Source organism: Corapipo altera, unplaced genomic scaffold (genome assembly GCF_003945725.1).
Source record: "Corapipo altera isolate COAL_440 unplaced genomic scaffold, ASM394572v1 22b, whole genome shotgun sequence".
Lineage (NCBI taxonomy): Eukaryota > Metazoa > Chordata > Aves > Passeriformes > Pipridae > Corapipo > Corapipo altera.
The window spans coordinates 16,278,523-16,298,316 of record NW_020884876.1 but is presented as its reverse complement, the minus strand read 5'-3'; positions in this window follow the sequence as shown (position 1 = coordinate 16,298,316).

Sequence of the window (19,794 nt, the reverse complement as noted above, 5' to 3'; positions counted from 1 at the left end):
GTCAATCATTTGTCTTATCAAAGACATATACAAGGTTAGTCTGATACAATCTATTTTTGATGGACCAATGCATTATTTTCCAACAATTATTCATTTACAGGCATGACTTGACTACTTACTTTCAGTATTTATTCATAAGTCATGAATGCTACAGAGGATAGCCTAATCAGCTTGCAGCTGCATGTTTTTCTTTCCTGTGAGCTAGATATTGTATTTTCCTGTCATATGGCGCCACTCAAAATTGGCAGATTCACTACAAATCCTTGCTAATAACTGCCAATTTCACAGGCCAGCTGTTTTAAACTTCTGTGAATAAAGAACATGTAGTCCATACAATATTCAAGGAGACCCTTTTCTATCACCTTTAAAACTTTTTTTTGATCAAACTGTTTCTTTTATCCACCCCTTTCTCATTGTCCACTCCATCAGTAATATTCTGTGAGAGCCATTCTATCCTCTATTTTCATTTATTTCTTTGCTGACTATTTCATCAGCATGAGCCAAAACCTTTAAACACTCTTACCTAATCTGTTGACTGGAAAAATTCTTTTCACAGTGTTTAAGTACCTCACGCACATAGATTCTACTGCTGAAAGATGGAGAAATAAGAAGGAAAATTTAATAAACTGACATATACCTTCAATGTGTCAGAAAAAAAAGTTGAGAAAGGTGTTTTTTCAACCAACAAAATTAATCTCTCTTTCTCTTATTAAAATCCGTGGTGTTCTTTAAGCACCTTCACAAATCTTCAACATAGAAGCTTTAATTTCTAAAAAAGGATCATCCCTACAAAGAGGAATTTGATATGTTTTTGTTTTGTTGTATAGGACAAGAATGTCACAATTTTAATATAAGGCCAGAGCTTAAATGAGCATATTTCGCCTTCTAAAGCTCAGAAAGTTTTCCTCTGGGCAGTCTATATGTTAGCTGCATGGTAAAGTGCAATTATGTTGTATTGCTTTCCTTCCCTCCTGCTGCCTTCTTCTTCTGTAGTTTTCTCAGTGGGTTGAGACACTGAAAATAGATCTTTTTACCATCTTTGTAATTTCAGTAGTTATTAATTTTGTGTAATTCCCTTGTATTAGTAGCTTAAATTTTATTGCAGATTGAACTGTGCTTTGGCAATCTGAGGAATAAATATTGTTGTATGTGATACAACAATCTTAAAAAAAAGGGATTTTTTTTGTTATTATTAAAGATCCAGTGAAACAAACAAATTTCTTTCGACAGACCCTGCTTACTGTTTCAATGTTTGCAATTCCATTTCTACATTTAAAACTAGAGGATAACACTCTGTACAATTTAACTTGATTGGCTTTGTAGGTACAATTTAAGATTCCAACTTCATGAACACTAACAAAATATTAACTTTAAGCTCTATATTCTTTGTCAGCAATTCCTGCTGACATAAGGTCCTGAACGTACCTAAACTTCAGTATTGTAAAATAACACATGTAATCTTGTTTCAAGAGACTTTGCCTCAGTAAATATGTCACAAATGTTTTCTTGTTAAGTTTGAATTACTTTAACAGACTTGGCATTTGTCTCTGTTAATCAACATTCATCTTATCTTAGTTGAAGTAATTTAACCTGAGTTCAATTAAATTAATTCTCAGTCTCATTCTTAGAAAATTGTGTTAAAAATTATACTCTGCACAAGAGTATTTAAATTGCCCAGAATGAGAACTATGATATTTCAATGTCTGTATATGGCCGTGAATGAATGTTACATTTGATTTCCTTAGAATTTCTTCACAATTGAGCTTTTGGACCCGGGTATTCAACCTTTTCTCTGTTGTGTGAATTCTCTTTGTTTCGATTTCCTTAGCAGGGACTTAGAAGGAATAAATGCTCACTCTCTTTTTTTCTTGGAAAAATCATCAGTTAGGAAGTTCAAAGTAAGCAAAGAGAAGACAGTTTCCTAAGTTACCTATTGCCTTTATGGAGCGATGTTTTCCACAGGATGTTTTGGATACTGCCATGTTTACATGACCTGAAAAGGCAACTTGACAAATACTTGGAGAAAAGACACATTAGTGACTATTAAATATAGAAATACCATCTCTGACTGAAAAACATTCTGAACCTTGAAAGATAGATTAGTACTCCTTGGAAGTATCATCCTGTTCCTTCACCCTGTCCGTGTTTTCTCCTCTGAATTTCTATAACTGGATGGTGAGTGCTGCTATGTATCGTGATAGTTCAACATGATCAAAGTATTAAAAAATTCTGTGTTATAATGATGGGTCTGTTTAATGGCATGCAAAGACATTCACCTCTTGCACAAATCTTTTAATCAGCACAACCCAGTCACATTGAGGAGGGTGGGGGGAGACATCTTCTGCTTGTGCTACTGGAAATGACTAAATTCTAGGCGTTGTCTTTAGTAATGACAAATGAAAGAGTGCAAAGACATGATCCGTTCTGTGGTCCACTCTTTACTCTCCCCAGTCTCTATTCCTTGTGTCTATTACTAATCACCACCTATGTTAGCACAAGATTACTTAAAGGAGTAAAACAATCTTTCCCATAAGAAAATTGCTATGAGGTCATGTTGTGAATACAAAATATCCTCAATATATTATGCAGTCACATCTTCTGCTAAATTTGGTCCGTAGTGGGTTTTGTTGGTTTGGTTTTGTTTCTATAATTTGGTCTTTTTGTTTTTTTTTTTTTTTTAAAGAAATTTATCCAAAAGTATACTGAAGGTCTCATCCTACCTTTGCTGAAACTTTAACCTTATAACTAGTACTTTTATTACTATATGTTCCAGATATTTGGGAAAATATATGAAACTATGACCTTGTTGTCTATATTTACATTTTTGTTCATTTTTTTCATAGATTTTTTGACCAACAGGACACAGACATGCTTGGTTTAATTTTCCATCTTTTCCTGGATAGGAATTTTACTTTCTTTATCATGATCTGTAATATTAGAATATTTTATATTATCCTCAGACCACTGCGATGTGACAATGTTTACTAATATATACATATTCACTATGTTCTATGTGTTATACTATATATATTTTAAATCTTCTCCTTGCTTTGGAGGTGGGAAGTTATTTTATACTCAGTTCAATGCTTGCTGTCATAGAAGCAGCACAGAATTTTACCTTGTTTTTTTGTAATTTTTTAAGTTCTCTTTTCAACAGAGATCACTTATGTTTGTTCCAAATTTATGAAAGCAAAACCAAAACCTGTAAAATCTATATACAAACACTAAGCTTAGGATAAAAGAAAAGTCTAGCTTGCATTAGTTAAGAAAATATGTGAGTTTGCTGCTTACTTTGTTTATTCTCTCATATGTAATTCCTGCAATTATTAAAAATGATCTTAAATAATAAACCATTCATATAATTTTAAGTAAAATAATTGTTTATTAAAAAAAATCTTAATAATTCATTTCACAAGCCACAGTCCAAGTTTTGTGAAACATTGAGTGAAACTCATGTCATTAACTGCTCCACTCAAGAATTTTTCCTCTTAAGATGTGAAATGCTTAAGAGAACACTAAAAGCAACTCAATAAGTACATTTCAATAAAATCAATCTGTTAGTTGTCTGAGTTCCATTGAAAATATGGTCTTTGGGTTTTGATGGGTTATTCACAGAGGCTAATTTTAAGCTGGTTTCCTGAGGCTCCTTCTACTAGTAGCAAAACGAGAGACATTATTTTAGAGGACAAATTGGAGCATACAAATCACCCTCTGGTAAGGAATTTCCACTTCTCTAAGTATAAGGGAAACCTAGGGAGACAAATCTCTTGGGCAGATATGGATACCACTAAAATCAGAGGAGTTTGAAATTTGAACATTTTTTGAATTAAGTAATTTTCTTTCCATATAGTTTAAGTAAGATAACATGCTATAGTAGAAAGAATGAATATCACTAAATCATATTAATGTAGAACAAAAGATGTTAAGAACTATCACTTCAAATTTAATATCTCTTTTTAAATTAGGTCTATCATCTTCTGAAGGAAAGTAAGAAGATGTTTTAATAATTCAAGAACTCAGTTATTCAGGGAGGCTTGATCTATTTAACTGCTAACGCACTGATGACAAGGATGTCTGTATTTCTCTTTTTTCATCTTCTTTTTTGCCCTGCCTTGACAAGTCTATATATGACTTTGTTCAAAATGATACTGTGAATTTGAAAACTACTGATCACAAATTCTTTTTTACTGCCAGGAGATAGGTTTGTTTGGTATGACAATTAACCCAAAAAAATTAACAACCCATTTTAGCTGCTTAATACTCCTAATTGTTACTGCACATACAGCCTGTGATTACTGTTACAAACCAGGGATGAGCAGGGGAGGGGGAATTAAAAAAAATATGGTTGCAAATACTTATCTGATATATGCAGGAGCTCAACTCAGTGAATCTATCACCCTGATACTAAATTTTAGACAGCTTAGAAAATCTCCACTCTATTAATTAACAATACTGAAACTCTTAGCTAGACCTTCCCACAGTAAAGCAGATCCACCTTTAACAGTCAACGGCACCAACTGTGATGCAAAGTAATTTTGGTAGTGTGTTCCATACTTTAACACTGTGTCAATATATGACATTACTTTATGTAAAAGCAAAATATTACACTAAATATATCAAGGCTTGTAGGGTAAAGCAAGATTAATAATTCCACAGTATTTCAAGTGAGAACAATAAAAAACTATTTAAGTCTTAGCTAATGTGGTCCTCTCTTACAGTGAGTCTGTATATCTAAAATAGAACATATATTGAAAGAGATAATTTATTATCACTTATTCAGCTATTGAGAATTTTAATTTTGTGGGATAGGATAATTTCTGAGGCAATGACTCTCTTTTCCAATTCTAGTTTTTGAATAATTCCTTAAAAAGGTTTTACTATCTGTGCTGAAATAACCATCAGGATTAATAATTGACAGTAACAAATTCCTTTTCAATGCATACATATTATGTAATTTACCCAAAAATCAACAAGGATATCCTCCAACTGAAGAAATATAGCTTTGCTCCAGGGTATCCTATGCTTAAAGATACATAAAAGGCCAGCTTAACATTCCAGGTATGCCTCCTAACATCTATTCTGCAATGACTGAAAGCAAAGAGCAGCTAATCCAATGATTCTTCTTCTGAATGTTCTTTTTTAAGAAAACACCCCCCCCCAAACCAAAACCAAAACCAAAAACCCTAACCTTATATTTTTATTTTCTAAAATTGAATGACAGGTTTAAAAAAGAAGAAGAGCTGCATAGCTCTTACCTGTGACAGAGTCACACGAAATACTTGGTACATTCATATACTGTAAAAATATTTCTATTTTTTTAGATAGGAACGCACTTTGCCTTGTCTTGTGCAAACTATCTGAGAAGTTTATTGGTCTTTTTCAGTATAGAAAATACCAAAACAGTATATTTGGTTCAAGCATTAATTGTGGTGTTTTATTGTTGTAGTTGTTGAAAATCCTTCATCTATATTACTTTTTAATCAGTATAATTAGACCATTTCTGTTTTATGTTACTTCCCTCCACTTCTTTTTTTCTCTCCTTCCTGCACTCGTCCCCCCCTTAAGCTTCCCAATGCAACAGTTTCTGATCCAGGAAATTTTTCATGTTAGATAAATTTTGCAGCTAAATCCCTGAAGGCCTATTTCTAAAACTATTTATATTTATACATTCACTGTGTATTGAGATAACACTTTGAACCATTCAGTTAAAGGTTACACATTGTGTATACTTAGATTAATTTTGTTTGGTTTAGAAAAGATTAGGTGCGCTATAGATTTCCATACAAACATTCAAAGCTTTTCTGCCTGAAGAATGTTCTTTCATTATTATCCTAGTTCCATTTGGGATAGAGTTAATTTCCTTCTAGTAGCTGATACTGTGCACACAGATGTTTTGGTTGTTGCTCAGCAGTGCTTAATCTACATCTTGGACTTTTTAGTGTCTCATGCTCTGCCAGTGAGGAGGTGCACAAGATGCTGTGAGGGATCATGGAGGGCCAGGACAGCTGACTCAGACTGGCCAAGGTATATTTCACACCACAGATCATCATACTCAGTCTATAAACTGGTGAGACTTGGCCAGGAGTTGATGATCGCTGCTCATAGACTGAGCATCAGTCAGAGGGTGGTGAGCAACTGTATTGTGCATCACTTGTCATTTTTGGGTTTATTTCTCTCTCTCTTTTTTTTGTCTACCATTTCATCATCATCATCATCATCATTATTACTACTATTATTAATATTACACTGTTCTTATCTCAACCCAACCCACAGGTTTGACATTTTTTTCCAATTCTCCTCCCCATCCCAAAAGCTGGTGGGGGTGGTGAGCTGCTAGCTGTGGTTAAAACACAACAATAATATAATTCATATATCCATAACCAAAGGAAGCTTTCCAAGATATGCATTTGATTTACCTAATCACAAAAAGTTAAAAAAACCCCCAACAACCAACCACCAAAAAATAACATCCCCTCCCTGTCCAAAAAATTCCCCAAACTCAAACTTACGAGAGGAAAACCGGAAGAGTTACTCAAGAAAAAGTGAGACAAAACTGATTTAAAATACGACTTGGAACCTTTGAGTCACTGAGAAGGATTCTGATATGTGACTATGAATCAGTATATAAAAGGGATATGCTAATCCAGGGCCAGCTAGTTGACTTGAAATCTTCAATGGACTAGTAGCAATAATAGACCAAGTAAAAGAATTTCAGAAAAGAATGTTAAAACATACCTTTAAATATAAATTAAGGCAATATTTTAATTGATTTTTAATGGCTTCAGAATTCTAGAAGAAATTTTCCCTTTGTTATCATGACCTCACATACAAGTATATGATTGATATATATATATATACACACACATAAGTAAAGAGGTCTTAACAATCCAAAGTAACAATAGAAGAATATGATTTGGCAGCAGGTGTTACTAATGAGATACTTAATTGTTAGTCTTAAACGCTAATTTAAAACTGTTTTCTTCATCCTCTCAAATTTCTCTCGAATTAAAGCACAAAAAAGAGGTGCTGTGGACTTGATGATCCTTGTGGGTCCCTTCCAACTCAGAATATTCTTTGATTCTGTGAAAAAATAAGTCAAAAATTCCTATACATGATGTATGCTGGCAGGGTATGAGACCTTTTTTAATATACATGTAATGTACGTTAATATATGTTAGGAGAGCAGACAGAGTTAATAGCAATGAAGGAACAAGGACAACATGGATGGGGAGGAACAGGGGATAACTGGAAGTTTCTTACTGCCTCAGAGAATGTGCTGTGCTGGTCTCTGTCCTACTACTTTACCACTTAATTCTGTGACCTGAGCACAGCTCCTTTGTTGGCTCTGTCTTTTATGTCCCACATACCAAACTGGTAATGGGGCCTGTGTGAAGTCAAGACATTCACATCAAGTCCAAGCAGCCTCTGCTGCTGCTTTTCAGTGCAAGGGAAGGTGAGCCCTTGCCATGGCACTCAGCAGTCCTTGGGGACAAAAAGATTTGAATCACAAGGCATTTACAGGTACAGCTTTGTCCCCATATGAAAGATACTCTCAAAGGTGTAATGTATTGTAGCACAGAGTAGGAAATTATCCTTTAGAATGCTCTGCAGAGTTAATTCTTTCCTGTACAGGTATACCTATTTCCTCTGCCTCAAAGGAAACACTGTCAAAATAAGAACCTTTATAGGCAACATCTGCGGAGAGGTCAAGAACTGACAGTTCTCAGGCCCTAGCTGCCCCTAGAGCTAATTTTTTTATAAGACAGTTTTCAATAAAACAGATGGTCACACAGACACACCTAAGACTAAAGAACAACAACTGGGAAAGTTTAGACTTGAAGACCTTTCTGTCAGTAAGATGTAATTTTTTGCACATATATTGGTATCATCAAAAGAAAGGATACAACAAGTAATTTTTAAAAATATTTAATGAAATAACCAAATATTTCAATATGCAGGTTTCCCTGACTTGATAGCATTGGTTTCAAAAAAAGACTAAACCCCAAAGGGAAACTCCTACCAAAGGAGTTCACTCCTTTCAAATTCCAAAAGAAATAAATGCAATATTATGCAAACTTCTTGAAGTAAAGAACAATGCCATGATGTATCCTTTAACATTAACTTTTAATGTTATGTAAAATATGCTTACATATGATTAAATATCTTGACTATATCATAATAGGGAATTCTGAGATGGGCTAATGCCTTACTTAAGGCAAAGGGATGTCAATGTCAGAAGCAAAATTAAAATTTCACAGGTTTACAGATCCTAGTCCTACACTATTAGCTCACACTTATATCTAAGATGTCAAGAGCAAAATGACAACCTACTGCCATTTATTGATATAAAAGCCTTCCAAAGTAGTGCAGTTAGTTTGTAATATCATCTATGTATCAAAGTCACCTAAATCACAGTATATCACTCAGTTCTACAGAGAACCATTAATGTTGTCAAGAATCAAGTCTTAAACCTTTGGTACTGTTTGACAAAGAATAAAACATGGTGGAAGGAAACAAAACAAAGAACTATTTGCATCGTGAAACAGAAACCATAATATACCACTTGAAATCATTGTAGGGAGAATAAAATAAGACAGCAGAGCTAGTGAAACAACTACCAAAGCCACTGAAAAGAGGCTTCCCCCAAAACGATGCATATGAAGAACATTCACACATCCTTAGCAGGATCTAAGTACTAAATAATAATAATGCTATAGACTTGGGGGGGGGGGAGGGGAAGCATGCCAACAGTCTTCCTGTTTTCCAGAAGTGTTAAATATGCACCTTGGAAAGGTATCATGAGCATCTTTCTGCTTGTTGAGGAGATGGAGAAAATGAGCTCTTTAGATACCTGAAGGAATTCAGTAGTCTATACACTTAGTCCTGACACCAATATCAAGCTGTATCTTGCTGAGCTTCAATTTAATATCTATGTCCAGATTCAGAAAAGAACTGATGAGGTTTATTTTCTACAGATTACATTTATATGCTGTAAATAAGTAATCCAACATGTGCTTAATTGATTAAAAGCTGAAAAATTGCAATGTAAAAGTGACAGTTTCTTATACTACATTTTCTTGCCAAGTGAATTGACTACTATGCAAATAACAGGGCACCTTTTGTGTTTAGGTTTCTATCTGTAGCATATATTCCTCTAATATCTATACCATTTGTAGCAAACAGCACATACAGAGGGATTTATATGTATATGTATAAGCAAGCAGATATATGTTCACAAGCATGTTAATCTCCATATGTATTTACACATCTGGTGTTCCCTAGTGATTTATCAGTTTCATAGGCTTTTTTCTTATGGTTCTAAGAAACATCAAAAAAAAAAAGAGACCTGTCATTTCCTCTCAACTACCTTCTCCCCTCCTTGTATTCATAAGTAATGCTAGAGAGTTCCTTTAAAAATGGCAAAATACTTACATTTGAAGTATGGGAAGACTAGAAGAGGTAAAAATATAAGGTTACAAAAGGGAAATACATAGTTTTTTTCTTAGTTTACAAATCTATACATTAATGCAATAAATTAAAATTAAAACCTGCATATTTTTGATACAGAACTCTAAGGCTAGAAGAGGTTGAAACACAATCTCTATTAGTATATGGAATAATATTAATATGGGGGGGGTGTTTTCAGGTAAAATAAAAGAGAATATGTTCCATGTGGAAAATCTAACATGATACAAAACACTAATTTGAGTGAATTTGAGTGGTGGTGAGGTTGGAAATAAAGTGCAGATAGAAATATAGTTTATTAATAAAGGAAAGGACTGTTTTAGTATACTGATGATACAGTTGTTTTCTTTGGCAACAACCTCTTTCCCCTGTTTCTTTATTTATTGAAGGGGACTGGCTTACCATCAATTTAAAGTAAATAGAGCATTTGATCCTATACTGTCTTAAGTGAATTCTTAAGAAATATTTTTCAAGTCAGATAATGCATGTAGGTTCACTTCCTAGAACTTTACTCACGGTAAAGTTGTAGGCTGCAATGAGGTCTCCACTCAGCCTCCTCTTCTCCAGGCTAAACAGACCAAGTGACTTTAGTTGCTCCTCATACAGCTTTCCCTCAAGTCCCTTTCACCAGCTTTGTTCCCCTCTTTTGAACACTCTCCAATAGCTCAATATCTTTCTTAGATTGTAGTGCTCAAAACTGCACACAATATTCAAGGTGAGGCCGCCCCAGCGCAGAGCAGAGCAGGACAATCCCCTCCCTCGACCAGCTGGTGATGCTTTGCCTGGTGCCTCCCAGGACACAGTTGACCCTCCTGGCTGCCAGGGTACTGCTGACTCAGATTCAACTTGCCATTGACCAGGACTCCAGGTCCCTTTCCATGGCACTGCTTTCCAGTATCTCATTCCCCTGTCTGTATGTACTTCTGGGGTCTGGGGTTGCCCCACACCAGGTGTAGAATCTGCAACTGTCCCTTGTTGAACTTCATATGTTTGGTGAATGGCCAGTCCTCTAATTTGTCAAGGTCTCTCTTCAGGACCTTCCTTCCTTTGAGGGAGTCAACAGCTCCTCTCAAGAAAGCTCCCTGTACTTTTTATGGATCTCTTTTTTAATATTATATAATAATAATAATATTTTTTAAAATACATGTTAGGTTCTGTTTGCCAGTTTCATGAAGGCATTTTAGCTCACAAATTTACTCTCTCTGAATTTGCAACTGCTAAACAATATTAATGTCTAATAACTAAACATTAATATCTAATTAAAATATATAGTAAATTAAATAGAGAAAAATTAGAAATGTCTTCTAATCTTCTATTACATCCCTCTCAAATGAAAGTTCTTTATTACATGACGTCCTTTACATCTTTGTACAACCTTGAAGACATGATCATCATGTAAATCTTTTGTTACCTCACCAGTTAGTTATTTAATTTCACTACTGATTGGCTTAGGGAGCTTTTCGAAAGAATGTTCAGAGCTCCCCATCTCCTCCTATATAGATAAAAATCTTACAAATAGCTCCATCTCAAAATGGCTGAAAAGTAGTTAAGAAAGAAACCAAAAATGCTTTTGGCTTGTTCTCTAATGCTGGTACCCTAACAGAATACCTTTGGTATCAGAAGTTTAACACTGAAATGGTCATATTTGACTTGAATTCTGTATGTCATTTGGGAATAGCTTAAACTAATTCTATCTTCAGTCCCTCAATAAATTTCCAGAAAAATAGGACTAAACTTTCATTGAGCCCAAAACTACAGACCAGTTTCTTTTGCTGCTGGGATGAGAACACAGGTCATACCCAGGAAGAATTTTGGTGGTCTTTACTCAATAAATTAGTTGCTTCAAATCTCACAAAACAAAAGTGAAACAAACAAGCAAAAAATCTCAAAGAATCAAACAGCAAAACAACCCAAGATATAAGATTCAAAAAATCGTAGGAGACTTTTTCCAGCTGAAACTCTTAGCTCAGAAAATTCAAAACTGCTCTTCTTAGCCCCTAGCCCACTCTGCTTCCTCAGTCCATGTTTCTAACTAAATATTGTCATGGTGAGAGGGGAAATATGTTACAAAATCCCTCAGCACATGGGAAGTAGTCTCAGTAAGCATATTTTAATGTGAAAGAGGAGAAGATGGTTCCCAACCTTTTAACATTTCCCAACTTACAATCTGACTTCTCTGTGCCAAAGAAAATGAAGTCTCACACACTTTTTCAAAAATTGGTCAAGACCACTGTGCTCTCTAGAATTATTACTACTTGCTGTATTTTCTGATATAAAAGCTAGACTTCATGTCTGGGAAATTAACATTTGAACAGCAGATATTTCAATATTAGTTAATCAATTAACTTTGGTGGCAAGGAGTGTTCTGGCGAAGAATAGACAAAACCAGTTATGCTGTCCAACCATGCAATACTGTGTCACTCAGAGCAATTTTGTTCTCTTATAAAAGCTTATATATTAGAAACATTTATAGAATGTTGTTTCCTTTTTCTGTTTCATGAAAGAATTCTTGAGCAAAATAAACCGATGATATTAAAAAAAAAAAGAAGTCGATTTGCAGCTACACCTCGCATTGCAGTTGCTGGTATACCCATATTACTCTTGTAAAAGAGTTAAAAAAAAAAATCAGCTTTCAGAACTGAGGGCTGTTATCAATCTCTATATTAGTTAAGAGTCACCAGTTGCTTGAGGTCAAATTTATGAATATTTAATACTAAATAGAAGTGCTAATTATGTTTGAGAAATACAGAATTGGACAAATAAATTCTGCACAGCCATTATAGAAACATAAAACATTATTATAATTGGGGAGATTTAAGTGCTTGAAGGGAGAAAAACAATAAAAAGGGCCAATTAATTTTATCAAATGAAGGAAAAATACAAACAAGAATGGTGATTGCTCAGGGGAAAGAAACTCATCTTTTTGCACAAACAGTTTTCTTTGTGTCATGTGCTTAGGAGCCTGGGGCTGCTATAGGACAGGAAGAACATCCACATCTTCAGTGGTAAGAGAAGGCTGGAAGCCACATACCATTGAACCACCTAGACACCCAGCCCTTGTAAATAATAATAAAAGGCCATTGAATCATTAATAGCCTTTTTTATGCTGATGGGAAAATGCACAAAATGCCTATGACAGAATGGCAAGCATTTATAAATACCAAAGGATTGACTTTTGACATCATTACAGATTTACTTCAGAGTAACTGGAGAAATGTCATGCTGTACATAGCCTAATTTTGTAATTGTGACAAATGATTCATAAATTTCTGTTTTATGTTAGGGAATGATTTCAGAAATGCTTTGACCATAAATTGATCATCTTTATTTATGTTAAAAAACAAAAATCATCTCAGTAAATCATACTTTATTATCACTTTTTATATTTTGCCTACATAACAATTGTAGGAGAATTAATAATAGATTCTTTATGCTTTTATATAATAATAATAATTATTATTATTATTATTATAATAATATATTAATATTTGTAGGACAGAAAGCACACAAGTATGTGTACATAATACAAGAGAAACATTACAAACACCAAGATCAAGTAGTCTTGTAAGATAATTTGGGAGTGACACCAGGGGGTATTAATATTTTGAACTTTTCAGGTGGAAGTTTATTTATTTATGGTATTAAAAACAGTAATACTATCTTCAGTCATGTAGGCTTGCAAACTAAATATTACCTGAGGATGTTATTATATTTGAGTGCTTTAGTTTCCTTTACATGACTCCAGTTCTGAAGTTGTCAGACTGGTTTAGAGGAGCCTGCTCATGTTCTACTCTCAGATAAGCAGTCTTCCTTCTGCTAATGCAGAGCTACAATTGACTTGCTGTGTGCTACTGCAATTGAAGAAAATTTGTAATCCCCTATTACGATAAGTTAGACAAGATTTTAAGGAGATCTGAAAGCTCAAGAACCTATGCCATTAAATAAGAAAATGAAAACAGAAACTATAAACTGCAAACACACTGAGGCAAAACCTGCAGCTTTAGCCCGTAAAAATGAGTGAATTTAGAAACATCAAGTGATACTTAAAATTTTACATTTGAAATTTGTTTTCACAAAACTCTTAGTTTTTCATATTAAACTCGTCCTTTTACACTATTTTCTCTAAGTTTTAAGCCAAAATCTTATTTTTTCATATATTTAAACAAAAACTATTTCACAAACCCTACATAATAAATAGATTTTTATTAGCCATATTTGATTAACTGAGGAAGAAAAAAATTGATCTAATCCATATAGTTTTTCTCAAAATAACTTATTTTTTTAATTAACTTTGTCAGATCTTAATTGGATATCAATTTACCAGATCAAAAGGTGTACGATCTGTGCCCTTTTAGTTTTGTAGAAGGCAGATGTTCAAAAACATTAATGAAAACTAATGATTATGCATTTTTTTCATTGTGTGTTTTTTTCTTTGGAGGTGTGTATTTTTTTGTTGTTTGTTTGTTTTTTTTTTTAATATTAAAATGCAGCAATGTACCTCAAACATACACACATTTCGCAAACATACAGACACCTTAGTATATATACTACCGACAAAGATCAATTGAAACCTTCTTCTGGTTTAATCTATATATATATATACATATTATTAATAAGAACTGATAGTTACAGTATCCTAACCCACATTCTATTATGTAAATTTATGGAACTTATTTTCTTTAAAAAATCTACAAACACGGGGAAAAGATTACTTCTAATTCAGCATACCAGAAGAATGGAGTCTCACTCTAAACCAGACAAAGTTATGGATTAAGTCTGGCCCTTATTAAAAATACCATGACAATGTACTGGTCAAGAAGATTAGAGCATCTTGGGCACATGGAAAAGTTAAATAAATAAATAGATAAACCTGTAGGCAGAAAATGTTATATTTTTCTCATTTGTTCCATCATAGTTGCTACCAGTCAGCTTCACCTTTGAATCAGTTGGCAAAGTCATTCATTGCTCATGCAGTCAGCACTCAGTGTCTTTCACTGAATTGAAAAAACCAGATATATGTCATGAAAAATTATAAAATTTCACTCAAAATCACAAAACCTTTTGGAGTGATGGTCCATATAAAGAAGACCACTCAGCAAATACTAATACCAGCAAGAGTAGTTAACTCTATATGCAATTGTAATGATGATCAGAAAGAAACAGAGGAGTACCTAAATTCTTTGTTCAGGATTGACTGGAAATGCCAAGTTATTAAAACAGTAATTCCAGGGTAAATGCATTTTATTCAAAGGATTATCCTTTTTTGTGCTTTTATTCTTCATCATGTGCAACAAGAGTACCAATGCCATCTGTTCCGGGGCTTAAATAAGATGAAGACTTTAATTTTTTGAAAAGGTAATCTATAGAGGTGAATAAGGCTTTTACTTAGAGATAATCTTAACCTGTTATGGTTATACAGGTGCAATCAATTATGAAGAGATGTACCAAAGTGTGGGCAAAGCAGCTATGTAGTTTCTCTGATTTAAATGGTTTTGCTGAACTACATTGTTTTTATTTCTTCGCTGAGTTATGGTTGTAATTACTGCTGCTTTCTAAATTGTTTGAAAGCTTGTCTCACAAGAGAACATGGTGGTTGGCCGTTGCTATGACTAAATCATCACAAGTTCTTCCTTCAATGAATTGACCCTAACAATACTTCAGTAGAAATTAGATCTATAATAAATGTTCAAACAGATGCAATTAGAGAGAATTCTTTATGAGTTATTTTAATGCGAATGTTTGGCTACTTCCTGGTTTAGCAAGTGAAGAGATCACATGGAGATACACAGTCAGGTACATCAAACTAAATCCCTGTCAGGATTAACACAGAAACCTTCAATTTTGCCCTTACAGAAAAGGGCAAAACTCTCAAACACTGTTCATAGAGAGAAAGTAGAGCACAGAGAGCTTGTGCAGACTTACTGCAGAGTAGTTTACTACACCTGAAGTGTTTAATGAACCACATTCCCTTAGTATAAATCCCCAGGGCTTGTTCCACAGGAACTGCATGGGAAGGAGTAACCAATGCACAGTAAATCCTCATGCAGTCCTTGCAACATAATCACAGCTCATCCTTTAACTGTTCCTTTTTGAAAAGTCCTTTAAAACTCACTATGTTTGAAAAAATTCTTAATAGGTAGAAATGGATATACTAGTCTATGACATATATGAAATGTTTGCTCTAGAAGTTTTCCGAATACTCCATGAGACAGAATGTAATTTTCTAAGATGTGCTATAGGAAGTTTACCATATCCATAAGGGTTTTTTCCAAGAAATGATTGTATTTTAAGGATTATGCTTTCAGCAGCAAGTATGGCAAAAAAAAAAAAAAAATCCCAGTGGTTATAATTAGTGTAAGTGGGAACTGCGTGACTGGTTCTCAGCACACAGTAGCTCATTCATGATAGATGTTGGTCTACAACAACCTTTATAACTGTCCAGAAGAGATCTACTGCATGGAGGCAGCATCCACTGAAAAGATTTAACTCCTTCTTCCATAGCTGCAGATGCTACAGAACAGCTGGGGACAATATCATGGATAAGTTACACAGAATGTATCAAACAAGTTAACTCTGAAGTCCCTACAAAGGCACCTATGGAAGTAAAACAGAAATTACTCCACTGACAGAGCAGGTAAAACTAGTAGAGGAAAAAATATTAGAGAAGGCTAAAGCCAACTAAAATGAAGAAAATCCCCAGGAAATAGTAAATTGAAACCATATGTGAAAGCACTGTTTGTATTTGTCATATTAGTGCATGGGCTAGAACGTACTATAGAGCACTAGATCTGGCACCATTGTAGGAGATACAGAGATACAGCTCTGGGGTTTTATAAGTTGCAAATCATCTATTACATAAATTCACTGTTTATACCTCTTGGTATAAAACCAACTGGTTTTGTTTCTCTTTCTATCTACCATGTACATAGAAGACCAAGTTCAACTCTTTGGGCTTGGTACAGTAACATGATTGTGCCTTGTGCCAGCATTATCAAAACATTTGCTTTAATTGACTCTCCTATTGCAGTTCAATTTGTCTTTTGTTTTCTTAGTGAATTAATGATAACTTGAGTTGGAAGAACAGCCATCTATTAAAATATTTCCTATTTATTGTGTGTGACAGACACTAACAGAAGTCTCTGGGGAAAAACTAGGAAGGATTGCTTGCTCAATTGTTGCATCATAACTAGCAAAATCTTAATAGAATACTAGTTTAACATATCAGTACGAATGCCTCTAATGGGCAATGAGGGGAGAAAAATGAGAACACCAGAAAAGCTGTCACTTAGTATATAAAGTAGGTATACAGCTGACAATAAAGCTATTCACATTCAGATAAGGAGTTCACTGCAGTGGTATTTCTCTATTACAGAGATACTGACGAAGAGATGCAAAACTAAATTTCACTGCTAATGTCCTCTTTTTCAGCCTGATGCTTTATTTTCTTCTTCAGTAAGCAAAACTGATGCTTTGTAGAGGAAAAGGCTTTTGGGAAGCAGAGGCATATATTTTTTTTAAATAGCAACAAATGAAGAAAAACTCCCAAATTCATCTGCCTTCCAACCCAAACCATGTTATGATTTTATGCCTGTTTGTTGGAATTATTAGAAGAAATACTATAAGTGGAGGTGCTGATTTTCTTCAAAGAAAGGAAGTGTTTCTCATCAGGTGGTGGGAAAAAAGTGACAGAATTATCTGGTCTATAAATTATCCTTAAAATAGCCAGAATATCTCTGTCATCATCAAGCCTCCCCAGTCATTTGTACTGAAGGAAAGGGCAGATTCTGAGGCAGAGCCAAAAAAAAAAGCTATTCTTATTTTGTGGATGAACAGTAAAAGTGACCAAAGTGTCTGGGTTTAATAAAAGAAAAAGTTCAATTGAGAAAAATGATAACCTTCTCCCTGTTCTAATAATTTAAAGCATGTGGGTATCACTTAAATCTTTCTCTGGTTAGAAAAGGCTGAGTTTAGCATGGGCAATCAGGGTAGCATGATCCCTCTTTTAACATCAGTTGAATCAAAGCTGCTATTCAATAGAAACTAAACTTTAATTTCAAAAATGATTAGACAAAATACAAAAAAACCTTCAGTTTGAAAAGATGGACTGTTCTAGAAGTGTCATCTAAGCTGAATTTCAAAAAACATCTTGAGAAATTATACATGTGACTGAGCTTGATTTGGATTGTTTTTCTGTTTGTGTGTATTTACACTCATTGGCCTAAGTGATGACATGAGCTACTGTGTCTCTAACTTTTGGTATTTCTCATACATCTGGTATTATTCAAATGTCATCATAAACAGATGCTAGACGAGCAGTCAAGCTTCAAATGTGTGTCCACTTTTTTTCCTTTATTTTGAGTGTTGATCCAGGGGGATGATATTTACTTAGCATTTTTACATCTGTACCTGTATTGTTTGCATTGGCTTTCACTGAGTGCAAAACACTAATCTTACTACAAAGTCCTGGCTCTTTAATGATATTATGATGACATGTTGATAAGTTTTTATCAATAGGATTTTTTATATGTACAGTATAAAAGCTGCAGAGCACAACTTTCCAGCTTGCAAAGATCAAAACTCATTAAAACAAAAAAATTTTGCTTATCTTTGGGTGCCTTGCACTTCTCAGAAATTCCGTATCCACTACTGTTAACAGTTTAGACCATAACGTAAAATAAAAAAAAAACAACAACAAAAAACCCTCTCAAAAATAGAAAACATGTAAGATATTTATCTGAAATAAGAGGAAACATCAAAGTTACAACAGGGCAATGTAAGAGGCTGAAGTTAAAGTGAATTAAAAAAAAAAGTTTAAAATTCTTTATTAAGTATAAGAGGAAAAAAATAATAAAACCTTATTTGCCTTTTCCTGAAGACAAATTAGCAATGACACATCTTCCAGCAAGGATTATTCTGAGTTTTCACTTGCTCTTCTCAGCCATACTTATCTATGTGCATGATACTCCTTGCCAAGTGTGTGGTTTGACTGTCCAAGAAAGATGTGATTTGCAGTATTTAATAGTGTAGTTCTGACTGGTTGCATGTGCAACTTCTATCATAAAAGTCACCTCTGAGAGGGTTTTCTCTGCAGAAAGATGCAAAAGAAACTGAGAGACAAGAAAACAGCCTAGAAGACTCAAGGCTAATCCTATACAACAGTGGAGTTCACATTCTGCTTATAGAAGTAAATAAATAAATAATAGTAATAATAATGCAAAATCTTCATTTAGTGATTTAAGGGTAAGACCTCCACCTTTTCCTTGTTATTTAAAATGCACTGAGCACTCAAAATGAAGTTGCTTACTTAAAATATCTACAAAATATGTATGTCATATGTCTTATTCAGTTACAAATAATGACTGTATGAATTTCCACATTTAATTTGAAAACATAAATTTGTATAACATCTCTGTCATTATCATACACATATATGGGCTCAAGGCATAGACACCAGAACTTACTGTAAAAGAAAGAATTAAAAAAAAGAAGGAATAATTGAATTTAAAGTATAAAATTTACTCTCAATGAGCATGATTAAAACTCATTTTCTGTAGCCTGCCTTTTCCTCTCTGTTACACAAAATCCCACGTCATGCACTGTACAAAGTCTTGTTTAACCAAATAAAATGCCTTCTTTTTTAAGTAAAAATTATTTATTGGACTACAAACTGAGAAGAAATAAAAGCTGATGTTACTGCTCTCTTAAAGCACATAAGAGGTACTCGGGTTCTCCTGTGCTCCAAGTAATTTCCTCTCACTGACAAGATTCCTGTAGCCCCAACTGCAAACCCTTTGGTTACAAGTGAACAGTGAGTTAACCCCCCACAGCTCACACTACAAATGGCAAGAGGAGACTCTCAACTGCTTTTCATGGAGATTGGTATCAAACTTCTGCTCAATAAGACTGTTTGCAAGGCAAGTGTGTAAGAATCCAACACTATGTAAACAGTGATTTTTACCATTGCATATTCATTATGGTCAGCTACCTTCTTTATTTATGCTTCATTTAGCTCTTGCAGTATGCTAATAGGCCAAAGGATTTTATCACATCATGCCATGCAGTTGTAGATCTAGCAATATTTCCCTTTAGCTGGGAATTTAAAGTTAATTTAAGCTTAAATTTTAGTTAATACATTGCTTCGATCAGCACTGAAAATCACTTTTATTAGCTTATTAGGAGCTCCAGTGACTTTTCAAACCTCTTTTTTTTTTTTTTCCTATGAATGGTCTGCTTGAGACTGTTGCTGTGGCGCTGCACAAAAATCACATGAACTGAAAGGTTTTTCCATGCACTGTTTTCCTCCCATTTTTACAGTTTCTTTATCTATTC